The sequence below is a fragment of the Carlito syrichta genome, unplaced genomic scaffold (genome assembly GCF_000164805.1).
Source record: "Carlito syrichta isolate Samal-C Ts95f unplaced genomic scaffold, Tarsius_syrichta-2.0.1 Scaffold305874, whole genome shotgun sequence".
NCBI lineage: Eukaryota > Metazoa > Chordata > Mammalia > Primates > Tarsiidae > Carlito > Carlito syrichta.
This window is the reverse complement of record NW_007249970.1, coordinates 385,745-399,011: the sequence shown is the minus strand read 5'-3', so window position 1 is coordinate 399,011 and position 13,267 is coordinate 385,745.

Here is a 13,267-nt window from a genome sequence, read left to right as displayed (position 1 = left end):
CATGGCAACACTCTGGGTACCAGGTCCACTATCAGAAGGAGAAAGGGCCCACTAGACATTCAAACTTCATCTGTATGCAATTTACTTATATAGTAAATCTTCACATGTACCCCACAACTCTAAAATTAAAAATTAAAAAAAAAAAAAATACCGTGATGCCCACAGGACTAACAAAGGGCAGCAGTTGTATATTTATCAGCTCACCTAGTACCACCAGCCTGTGGAATTAGAGTTATGACATCTTGCCAACTTGAAATGTATGGGATATTTGACAGTTTTTGAACGGGGTTACAAATATTTCAATATACACTCTAAGCGAGACCTTGTTAATATATTTCTATCACATAACTTCAAACTTTCAAAAAATAGGGCTGCCACATGAAGCAACTCAGGCAGGTTGCACTGACGTTGAGCCCGGGGCCAGTGGCAGGCCCTCTCTGAGGAAGGCAGAGGGGTGAAATAGTGGAGCATTCAAGCTCTGGAGCCACAGGGCTGGGGTTCAAATCCCAGCGCTGCTACTTCCTAGTTTTGTGAGGTTAAGGCAAGTCATGCAAACTCTCTGTGCCCTGGTTTATTCATCTGTAAATTCAAGCTAACAATCCCTTGTGGACATTTTGTGAGGATTAAATGAATCTAATACATGTAAGAAACTTAGAGCCGATATATATTTTATTTGTAAAGAGATTTGAACAGTGCCTGGCAAATAACAAGCCAATTTACATATGAACTTTTAAAAAGACAAGGATCTGAGAGGCACCTCAGGGGTGGAATCCACATGGTTTTTTTTACCCACAAGCTGTGGACAGGAGAAGATGAAATTCAGTGGGGAGCCAGTGAAGCATTTAACAGGAATCAGGAGGGATAGCTGGGCTATGGCAGGAAGCTACTGCCTCCCACCCCCATCCCCCTTCCAGTGGCAGAGAGGGGGACTGGGGCAGGGCCCCTCTGATTTCCTTGGGGTGCAAACCCAACTGCACGTTCTTTGCCATCCCCTGCCTGCCCCTCATGCGACACTGATTGGGACCCTGAAGCTTCTGATGCGCACATACCTGGACAGTGGGAGGATAGACTTTGGAGCCTAAGCCCCTAAAATGTCAACTTTTCCACGAGAAAACCCTGACAAGTTGAACCCCAAGGACCTCTCTAGAAGCCCTAATTTATAACCTTTGTCTCAATTAACTAGGACACCACTGCTGCTTCTTTCAGGAGCAAATTAAGCAGCTCACATGGCACTGCGATCACACTCTGCATATCTCTCCTAGCTGTCCCTTACCCATGCCAACATCGGAGGGAGCAATCCTCCCCACGACCCTCCCCTACCTGAAGATTTGGATCCTGCTTAACTGTGAGTCCCCAGGGGCTTTTTCGCCTCCTCCTCAGCCCAGCCCCACATCCCACTCTGAGTTGGGATCGTTTAGGGTTGAATCAGGTGGGCATGGGGCCCTACTCATGATCCACATCACAGGAATAGGCTTTCCTCTCAGAGGGACCTTAGACAAGGATAGAATGGCTGTTCCTTTGTTTAAAAAAACAGAAAGAAAAAAAAAGCAAAGACTTGATTTGCTCTGAGAGAGGCACTCAACAATGATAGCATGTTCCATCTCCCTTCAATGATCAAATTATCACAATAAACCCTACCAGTCCTTTAGAGACAAGTTGGGGGTCCTTCCCCCCACCACAACAGACCACAAGATCTCCCCTTCTTTGAGCCCTGAGCCTCTCAAAGGTCAAAGGTGATCCTGACCATTTTCTTTTTTGGAGATAGACACCTCCAATAAAGAAACACTAGATCAGAATTGCAAAGACTGTGGATTATTTTAAACCATTATATACAACAAATTAGATAGTTTCACACAAAAATATAATGGAACATAATTAGGTGATGCTGCTTGTTCAAGGAAAATTATAAAATTTATAAAATTTTAAATTTATAAATTCATAGTGTACCCTAGGAAGTCTGGTCTAAAGGTGAAGAATAACTTTATTCTGGTCTATCACTGTCTCTCTGATACCTTCGTGTGTAACTGCCTTTGGAAATAGTGTCACAAGTTGAACCGCCTTCATGAATGTGATGTCAGAGCCAAATGGGTCCCCTCCCCCAACACCGCATGCTCCCACTGGAGGCCCTGTTTGGACTCCCAACACTTAACCCTCAGTTTTACCACCATCTTAGACACCCTTAGAGAACATCGTTCACATGTGTGGCTGCCCATCATTTACCATGTTTAAGGAATCTCCTTCATTAGGAATTCCACCTTTCCCGGGTGTTGACAGAAGGAAGAACTTGCTTTCCCAGCATACCTTGCAACCACACTCCAGGCATGAGGCAGAGGTCCCCCCAGTTAGATGCACCCCAGTGAAGAGATTTGGAAAGAGAACCATGTGAGGAAGGTGGATTATGCGGATTCAATTCTTTGGAAATGGTGGCAGCAGAGGAATTGGCTTTGAGATGGCACCAGTGATGGAGCTTCTGATTTCTGGTGTCCAAAGTCACCAGCGCTATCTACACTGGTGGCGAACACGAGTAGTGTTCAGTGTAGATTGTGGATTGCTCCGTGATGCATGGCCTTCAAGCTTGATCCTAGATCAAGGATCAAGGATACCTAAAATTCTTGTGGGATATCTAAAGTTCTGCAATAAATTCCTTTTCCACTTAAGCTAGAATGGATTCTGTTTGCAATAAAGAACACTGTCACACTTTTTATTTTTATTTATTTATTTTATGTTATTTTTTGAGTTGGAGTCTCACTCTGTTGCCTGGGCTGGAGTGCAGTGGCACGCTCATGGTCACTACAGCCTCGACCCGCTGGGCTCAGGTGATCCTTCTGCCTCAGCCTTCCAAGTAGCTGGAACTACCACTCCCAGCTAATTTAATGCTACACATTTTGGTGTGCATCTGCCCATCTCATAATCCTTCCCTCTTCTCTAAGACCAGCCCCTCATGTAGGTAAGTGAGGGAGAGAGAAAGAGAGAGACCTGCTGCCACAGCAGTGCTTTCCGAAGCATCTCACAGCCATAGCTGATTGGACAGGGGTGGGTAGCCACCTGACTCATGATGACCAATCAGATGATCCCTCCTGGGAACCTGGAACTGGGATTCAGAGATGCTGGTTAGTCTCTGCTGTTGCTGGAATTGAGGACCCAGGCCACAACCAGAATTTGACCTTTGTGTGGAAAGGCAGAGACAGCTGGTCTGCAGAGAGAAAAATGAAGCAAATGTGCAGAGAGAAGCCTGGGAAGGCAGCTGCCATGTTCCTGGTGGCTTTTCAGAACTTGGACACAATAATCCTTTGTCAGGCCAAGTGACACTTCCCACATGAAGCCCCAAGAGTTATTCCTGTAGCCTCACATCCCATTTATCTTTCAGGCTTAAGCCAATTGGATTTTGTTACTTCCGACTAAAAGAATTCTTTCTAAAACAGCCACTCATTTGATAATTAATCATGCACCACTTGAGATTGACTAAGGTGGTCGTCTTGTATTGCTGTTGCTTTCTATGTGTAAATGAATATAATGCTATATATAATATATATTTACATTTTCATTTTATGAGTTTCAGACAGATAATAAATTTTTTAAACACAATCATGTGAACGTGGGGGGAACCACACTGAACATACCTTAGCAACAATACTCACTCACCTTCCTGAATTATTTATATCAATTTCTTAATTTATTGCAAACACACAATGACTTGTAAATTTGGTTACCTCTAAAGAGTGGAACCTAGAGGAAAAGCACGACACTTGACTTTTACTCTTCACCTTATGTCATGTCATAGGAGTTAAGTCATTTGAAAATGAAAAAATATTCTTATAATTAGAAAGGTTCTTAAATTTTTTTAAAAGAAAAAGTTAATAATGCCTAATAAATTAATTAATCAGAGCAGTGATCATCAATGGCTGTTCATATTTCAAAACAGTTAGGCAAGCAGACAGTGTCTGTGCCTCTCACACAATATTGCCTATGACGTGGTCCTGCCAAGAGGTCAAGTCTGAACCTGATCAAGTCTTTGTATTTAGCTACAAATTTACGGAAAATGCAGGGGCAGAGGGACATAGTAAAGGACATTACAGGGATGCAATCAATAAAATGCAGACTGTGAGAAATCCCACAGGACAAACAACGTGTTTTCTTCAACAAATAAATTGCAAGAAGCAAAAGAAGTTACCAAAAGGGAAGTTGTAGTCTAAGGGAGACTCCGAAGACATCAGTAATTGTACTATATGGCCCTTATTTGAATCCTAATTCAAACAAAGAAATGTAAAAACAATATAAGCTAAAACCAATTTTTTAAATGAGATAATTAGGGAAATTTGTAAACAGATTGAATATTTGATATTACCAGAATACTGTCCTGCTAAATTTTTAGATGTGATAATAGCATTATGATGATGTATTTTAAGAGCTACACACTAAAATATTTATGAGTAAAAGGGCATAATGTCTGGGATTTGTTTCAAGATAATTGAGAAGGAAAGGAGCGGCAGGAATGGAGATGAAATAAGACTGGCCACAAGTTGATAAATGTTGAAGCTGGATGATGGGTATATGGAATTCATTCAACTATCTTGGCTGCTTTTGTAGATGTTTGAAATATTCCATGATAAAAACTTTTTTTAAGCAAATTAAAATAAATACAATTTGAAATAAATAAGCCTGCACAAAACCCAACTCCATCTGGCTTCACAATGAATATCTTCACAGGGCTGGCCGGTAGGGTTAGCCAGGCACTTTTCTTGTAAATCAAAGTATGGAAAGCAATTGCTTTGTGTTGGGGGGGAGCGGGAGTAAAGGGTGAAACTGCTTGGATATGGAGTCTGAGAAGCTGCAGTGCACTCTGGCCATCTGGTCTCCCTCGGCTCACAGATGCTCTGGTCTCCAGGGCTGCACTGGGAACTGGTGGTGCCAGCGCCCATAGCTACGATGCATCTCTACTCCATCCCAGTGAGCTGCTCTACTGCCTACATGTAACCAGCTTTCTTGGGCATAAACCATCTACATGGACTTCCGCAGCCAAGGAGATGTTGGAAAGTGTGTGGAGATGATGGATTGTCCAGAGCCCAATGAAGGTTCAAGAGCTCTGAGAGAGTGGAAGTGGTGCTCCGATAGTCCAGGCACAGCAGTAAGAGGCCATAGCAAGGCAGTGAGGTGAGGGGGGGCAGTTGTGAGCAGCAATGCTAAGGGAGAATTCAAAAAACTTATTGAATGATCAAATAGAGAGGGGGAAGAAAGGAGAAGAATCCAGAATTTTCGCATCAGTGTAGTAGACTACTGCCAATTTGCTTGTTGTACATCTGACCTCCTTTCTTCTGGTAGTAACACTCAGCTCATGTGATTTAGACAGGACCAACCTCCGTTGTCCCTAACCAGTTCCACAGCACAGGCCTGGCCAATCAAACTCAAGGGCTCTGGACTGAGACAAGTATATAATCTTGAGTTTTTACTTTAAATGACTGGGGAAAAGACGCTCTCCATTGCCTGGGGATGCCAAAAGAGTAGAGTGTCAGCCTGGACCTGCTGAGAGCCATTGTGTGGAGGGAGCCCTGATGAAATAAAGCCTATAGGGAGGAAAACAGAGGAAGAGATGAAGAGGTGCTTCATCATTTGGGCAGCTGGAGCCAGCCCTGCCTGAAGGCAGTCCTAACCCTGTGTCTTTTACTTATAAGTCAATTAGATCCTTTGTCTTTCCTTAAATCATATGAATTGGGGTCCTATTTCTTACATCTAAAGTAGTCCTAATATAACAATCTTATGAGATAAATATTAACCCCAAACTCCAGATAAACTGAACTCTGAGAAGTTAGTGAAAGTGCTTAAAATTATGCACTTACATATGTAAAAATACTGTATTCCTTCTTCCTAATCTCTGTCTTTCTTTCTTCTCTCAACTTTTATTGTGGGGGGTTCTTTGGAATGCAGAATAGGAAGAAAGTTTTGTGAGCCTGGAGGTTTTGCAACAAGAGGAAGTCCCTAATTAACTAGAGAATTTTCTCTTAAATACTTGTTTTAAAATTGGAAGGACCTAAAGCCTCTTCCAATGCTTCCTAAGACTTCTAGAATCTAATCTGACACCCACCACCCCACTACCACACACAAGCACTCCACTCTGGCATAGATCCCGGCCTCTTGGCATGGGAGTTAGGAGGTAAAGGGAGCAGAGGAGTAATAAGACCAAATAAATAAAGACAGTGGAGAAGGATCAAATCCTAGAGAAGACAGGAGGTGGGGTGGTTTTAGAATATTTTGCCAAATTCTTTGACACACCTTACTTCAAAAGGTGAAGACTAATTTCCCTCCCCTTGAATGTGGACTGGTGGCAGAGTGGTGTGGGGCTTCCAAGTCTAGGTCATGAAAGGACACAGCTTCTTCCTTGCTGTCTCTTCTGGACCCTTGATCTGAGGGAAACCAATCGTTAGGTCATGAGGAGACAGGCAGCTCTTTGGAGAGGCTCATGAGGAAAGCAACTGAGGCTTCTCACCCACAGCATTAAGGGAAGATTCTTCAGTCCAGTTGGGCTACTCTCAAACTCTTGGCCCATGGGACTGTGAGATAATAAATGCTTGTGTTGTTTCAAGCTACTATGTTTTGGGGAGATTTGTTACAAAGCGATAGATAACTAATACAGAAATCTTCAGATATACCATCAGCATGGCTTCTGTGTGGACTAACAGTATGGGCGGGAACTAGAAAGGACAGTTGTGCCCTGCCCTCCAGAGCCCTGTGTCTGGCATATCAGCTGATGGCAAGACTTCTTTTCCTCTCTGCAGAGCTCTGCAGGCAGAACCAGAAGGCAGCACTGGGATTGACCTCTGGGTCTTTATGATGCCAAAGATTATGTTCTTCCCATGAGGCCGTATTTCATAGTATGGACACCAAGGAGTTAGAATAAAGGGACACTGTAGCAGAGATGGGGAAAGAGCTAACCTCAGCTTGTTCTGAGTCCTAGAGAGTCCAAAAATTAAAAGACGTGACAGGGTATAATGGTTCATGCTTATAATCCCAGCACTTCAGGAAGCCAAGGTCAGAGGATCCCTTGAGGCCAGGAGTTTGATATCAGCCTGGGGAACATGGCAAGACCCTTGTCACTACAAAAAAATAATTAAAAAAAAACTAGCCAGATGTGGTAGTACACTTCTGTTGTCTCAGCTCTTTAGGAGACTGAGTCAGGAGGATCTCTTGAGTCCAGGAGTTTGAGGCTGCAGTGAGCTATGATCATACCACTGCACTCCAGCCTGGGCAATAGAGCGAGATCCTGTCTCTAAAAAATAAAAGAAGAATAAAGATAGAATAAGATGAAGGGTCTCTCTCTCTCTCTCTCTTTTTTTTTTTTTTTTTTGAGTCAGAGTCTCACTCCATCGCCCAGGCTGGAGTGCAGTAGCACGCTCATGGCCACCCCAGTGTCGACCTCCCGGGCTGCGGCAATCCTTCTGCCTCAGCCTTCCAAATAGCAGGAACTACAAGCTACCCTGCCTGGATAATTATTTATTTATTTATTGTAGAGACGAGGTCACCCCAAGTTGCCCAGGCTGGTCTCGAACTAGCCGAGGCAATCCATTTGCCTCGGCCTCCCAAAGTGGTGGGATTACAGTCTGAGCCACCGAGCCCAGACAGATGGCAGTTCTCTTAATAACCTCTTAATAATGTAATTACATAAAACCCCATGGAGAAGTGATTAGGGTAAAGATTACGATGAGATTATACTGGATTCAGGTGGGCCCTGAAAATAGTCTCAAATCCATTGAGACTATTTTTATAAGAGACACACAGAAAAGATGATCTGAAAATGGAAGCAAGACTTGGAGTGATGTGTTTATAAGACAAAGAATGCCGAGGATTGCTGGCAGCCACTAGATGCTAGGAGAGGGGCACTGAACAGCTTCTCCCTCAGAAGCTCCACAAGGAACCAACGCTGCCAACCCTGGATTTTTTTTTACTTCTGGCCTCCTGAACTTAGAGAACAAATTTCTGTTGTTATAAGCCAAAACCCCCAAATACCAAACCAAACAAGAACAACAACAACAAAAATCTCACTAAGAAAAATTAAATAAATAGATGGGAGTCTTATCAGATAACAATTTCAAAATGGCCTAGGGAGTTGAAACAGTCCCCTGGTGTCTTTCATTCCTCCAAAATGTGTATTGGTCACCTGCTCAGTGCCAGGGCCATGACTGGCCCTTCTCCCAGGAAACGTTGCATCACGGTCAGGGCAAAATATTTACCCCCAGCAGCAAGTCCTCCCGAGCTCACTGGTGTGTGAAATGCAAGAATCTAGAAAGACACCTTCCAAGTGGGCTAGATATTTGGAAAGGTGAGGAGGGAAATTTCTTGCAAGCACAGATATGCAGCCCCAGGTGAAGCACTGTGGACTGGTCCATTGTGTGGGGGGATTGCTAGAGGAAAGACGTCTCTTCAGACTTTTTGCTTCTAAAAGAAAAAAACCCTAAAGGGAGCAAAGCCTTAATCCAAAGGAGCACTCTTAGACCGACCTTGATGTCTCAAATACTGAGTCAAGCAGAGTGGAAGAAAGTTTGGGGACATGCCTGTACCCACAGGGGCACTTTCATTTATGTCCTATAGCATCTGCTCTCCTTCTTTTGGTGTCTAAAGCCCTCTTAAGTCCCTTCGCTGAAGATCCTGGACACACCCTTTCTGCTTGATCCAGGCTTATCTCCCAAAGTGAATGCAGTGGTTCCTGCACCACATTACTTTTTTTTCCCATATCTTTCCTGAAAAATGTATGGTCCTTCCCTTTCTAGCAAATTTTTGTGAGTCTTTCCCCAAGAAGCCTCAACTGACTCTGCTAACTAATTTTACTCAATTTTGACTGGTTGGATGCTGCTGTGATTTTGGTAGACAACAGCCAAGATAGTTACTTATCCAGGAGCTCTTTCTTATTGATCCATTTGATGACTACAGGGCCCCCATCAGACTTTCTCCAGTCAGGTAGGTCTTGGTCTTATGCTGTTCGCTCCTCCTTCTTTATTTCTCCCTGTGTTCTCTGAGTTATTGGGCACTAGACTGTGTAAGTAAGATAATTAATAGCCTGAACTTCACACTCTGTGATTATCAGCCCAACCTTGACCACACTTTCATTTATGGCCCTTCTGTGAAGACCTCCAGACTGGAAGATTAAGAAATCTTCCTGCCACGCAGCCATAGGTGGGGACCTTTGGCCCACAAGAAGAGGCGACCTCGGAGAGGGTGCTGTTCTTCAGATGAGGTGGGCATTGCATCATCTAATCTGAAGTATTAAGATAATGCATGGGGCTGTCTTAAGAAAATCTCTGCTATTTTGCACTTTGGGACTCTCACCATTTTATAGTTCCTGATTGATAACCCTCAAGGTTGCTGTAATCAACCACAGATTTCTTTCTCCCAAGCCCTTACCTATTCTTCAAGACTGCTAAAAGCCCTACCTAAGCAAGATGTCTTAGCCCTAGATAACATCTCCTTTGTGTCATGAATAAATTTCATTCTTTTTGTAGTCCATTAACTCTCTTATAAAACTTTTGAATGAAACTGTAAATAAAAACTTCAATGGCAAAATGGTTAGAAATTAATCAATTTTAAAACTATGTATGTGGGATTAAATATTTGCAAATCACATATTTGACAAAAAACTCATATCCAAAATAAAACAAGAAACTTTGTCATTTGAACAGAAAGAAAATAAACAATCCAATTAGAAAATGGGCAAAAGACTTGAGCAGACACTTCACCGATGAAGAAACAAAGATAGCAAATAAGCACATTGAAAGATCTTCAGCATCAATAGACATTTTTAAAATGCAAATTAAAACCACAATGATATATCACTAAGTACTTGTTAGGACGGCTAAAATCAAAAATACTGATGATACTAAGTGATAGCAAAGATGCAGATATACTGGAGCACTCCTACATTACTAGTGGGAATATAAACTGGGAAGACAACTCTGGAAATGAGTCTGTCAGTTTCTCAAAACAAATTAAACATACATTATATAATCTGGCAGTCACACTCCTGGGTATTTTTCCCCAGATAAATGAAACCTTACAGTCACACAAAAACTTGTGTATGAATGTTGATAGCCATTGTATTGTGGGAACAGAATAGTCCTGTATCATGATTATCATCCTGGTTACACGAATCTATACATGTGACTAAATATCATAAAATTGTACACAATGATATACAGAAAATGAGAGTGTGCAAAAAATGGCAAAATCTGAGCAAGATCTGTGTCTGGTTAATTGTATTAATTGTGCCAATCAATTTTCTGGTTTTCATAATGCTTTATAATTATATAAGATATCACCATTGGTGGAAACTCAGTGGTGGGTAGGACCTCTCTGGACTATTTTTTCAACTCCTTGTGAATCTATAATTATTTCAAAATAAAAGGCTTCTAAAATAACACTACATATAAAATCCTAAGGGATATGGTGAAAACAGGACTTTAAGGAAATATTCACACCCTTAAAGACACAATATTGCTCAACAAAGAAAGTATGGACAGAATTGAACTAAGAATTTAAAAGCTAGAAAAAGAATGACAAAATAAGCATAAGGACACTTGGAGGAAAAAATTGCTAAAGCAAAAGGCAGAAATTAACGGCACTGAAAATAGAACAAATCTAAGAACTGAATATCTAAAACTATCCACTCTAGCTAACTAGCTAGAGACACCATTAGCTAACCAAATTAAGAAAAAAATAAGAAATCACACATACACAAAATTTAAAATAGAATGGGAAAATAGCTAGCAACACAGAGGAAATACATGTAAGTACAATTATTTCTTCAAGAAATAAAAGATTTTAAGTAAAATGAGAAAGACCAAAACCAATCCCAGAATAGACAGAAAATCTAGAGACCATTTACCTTAGATGAAATGGAACAAGTAGTCAAAGAAAAGCACCAAGCCCAGATAGTTTATAGGCAAATTTTTATTAAGTCTTCAAGAAACAAATAATACAATTACATTTTTTTTCTTTCAAGATCTCCTCTCTTTATTATTTGTTGGTGTGAAAACCTTGTTGTCTTTGTTCTCCTATTCTCTCCCCTCACATAAGGAATCATTTAAATAAATTTAGTGTTAGCATATTTTTATGAGCTGTGCATTGTTTTGTGTACTGTATTTTTAAGTTATGTAAATGATATTATGTTATATATTTCATTGTTTTCTACTTTTTAATTTTTGTGCTCCATTCATGGGTGGTACATTCACGTTGCTTTGTATACATTTAATTAATTGTTTCATAATAGTTCATGATGTACATCCACATTTTACCTGTTTACCCTCCCAGCAATAGATACATGGATACAAATGTCCCTACACATCCCCTCATGAATCTAGGTGGGAACTGCCTCAGCATAGGCACTAGAGAACAGAAATGGAAGGACGTGGAAATGGATAGGCAATATGTTTGAGCGAATAGGACCAGAGTGTGCTCAAGGATGGCTGTATCATCTACACATCCTCGAGCTACCGTATATCCCTGTGTCCTCTATATCCCTAACATACTTGGCATTATCAAGCTTTCTACCTTTGACTGGTTTAACGGCTATAAAGTTCTATCTCCTTATTGTCTAATTGACATTTCTCTGAGTCCTAATAAGTTTACATGCCATTTCCTATGTCTGTTGGAATTTTGAGTTTTTTCTCTCGTGCTAGTACTAGTATTATTCACTTGGTTTTAGATATTTCAACTGTCTTCTCCCATTCTGTTATAAATTAAACCTGTTAATAATATCTTTTGTTGAAAAAAATGTGTAAAGTGTTTTGAGATGTTAGAAATTTATTATTATTTTTCTTTCAAAAATCCTTAATTTGTACGTAATAACTTTGTTTTGACCTTATGGGCTCATGCTTCTGGATGTTTGTTTAAGAAGTCATTCCTTCTTAGATCCAGAAATAATCTCATATATTTTCTTAAAATGTTAAGTTTTACCATTCTCAGCTAGGTCTTTAATTCATCTGGAATGCACCTTTGTGTTGTTGGTGTGAAAACCTTTTTTCTCCCAACTGCTGACAAGTATTTGGTTTTATTTTTCTCTGTATAATGAACCTGTTTGTTTACCCTCTATCCCTCTCCCATTGATTTGTGGTTCCACTTCCATTGTACATTAACTTCCCATATACACAGATGTGTGTCTCTGAGCTCTTTATTCTGTCTTATTGGTGTATTTATCTGAACTTGTGTTAATGGCACTGTGTATTTATTATTTTGGCTCTGTAGTGTGTCTAAATATCTGGTAGGACAAACTGCCATCTTTCACTCTTCTTTATAAAGATTTAGCTACTAATGGACCTTTATTTCTCCATATAAATTTTAGAGTAATTTTTATTATATTCCCCCAAAAAAATCTACCTGGAATTTTATTTGGGAGTCTATTGAACTTATGGATGAATTTGTGGGGGATAGAAATCTTTACAATGTTAAATTATTCAATCCAAGAGCATGTCATGTTCGCTTTTATTCAATTGTCTTCTGTGTCCTTTAATAGTAATCTTAAGATTTCTCTTAGAGTTCTTGTGTGTTTTTGTACCTGTTAATTCCTAGACTCTTTGTAGATTTCTTGCCCCTGTGAACAATTCCTTCCTTTTTTATTATTTTTTCCAGTAAATTATGGTTAGCACGTGGCAATGCTATTGATTTTTGCAAGTTGCTTTTATATCTGGCAAACATTCTAAACTCTCTTATCAGTTCTAACAGATTGGGTGCTGATTCTGATTTTTTTTCCTAGGTAAGTGGTTATATAATCTCAAATAATGACAGTTTTAAGTCTTCACTTCCAACACTTACACCTCTTATGTAAAATAATCTAGAAAGGAGATATGGGGGAAAAAGCTTATAAATCATCTTACAAACCAATGCAGTATTTATACCTAAATCAGGCAAGATAATCTAAAAAAAGAAAAATATGTATTAACCTTATTCATAAATATAGGTACATTTTAAATAAGTGTAATCAAATATCATCAGGCAGCACATCTTAAAAATACACCATGAACAATGGTGTCAATTCCTAGAATGTAAGGAAGATTCAATGTAATTTATCATGTTACTATGCCAAAGGAGAAAATCATATGATGCTGAACATCTACTACTGATGCTAACAAATAAAAGTTTAGTAAAATAGCTATAGAAGGTTGAATTCTTAAAAAGATAAATTAAGCCAGGCTCGGTGGCTCAGCCTGTAATCCCACGCCTTTGGGAGGCTGAGGTGAGTGGATTACCTGAGCCCACGGGTTCGAGACCCGCCTGGGCAGGCGAGACA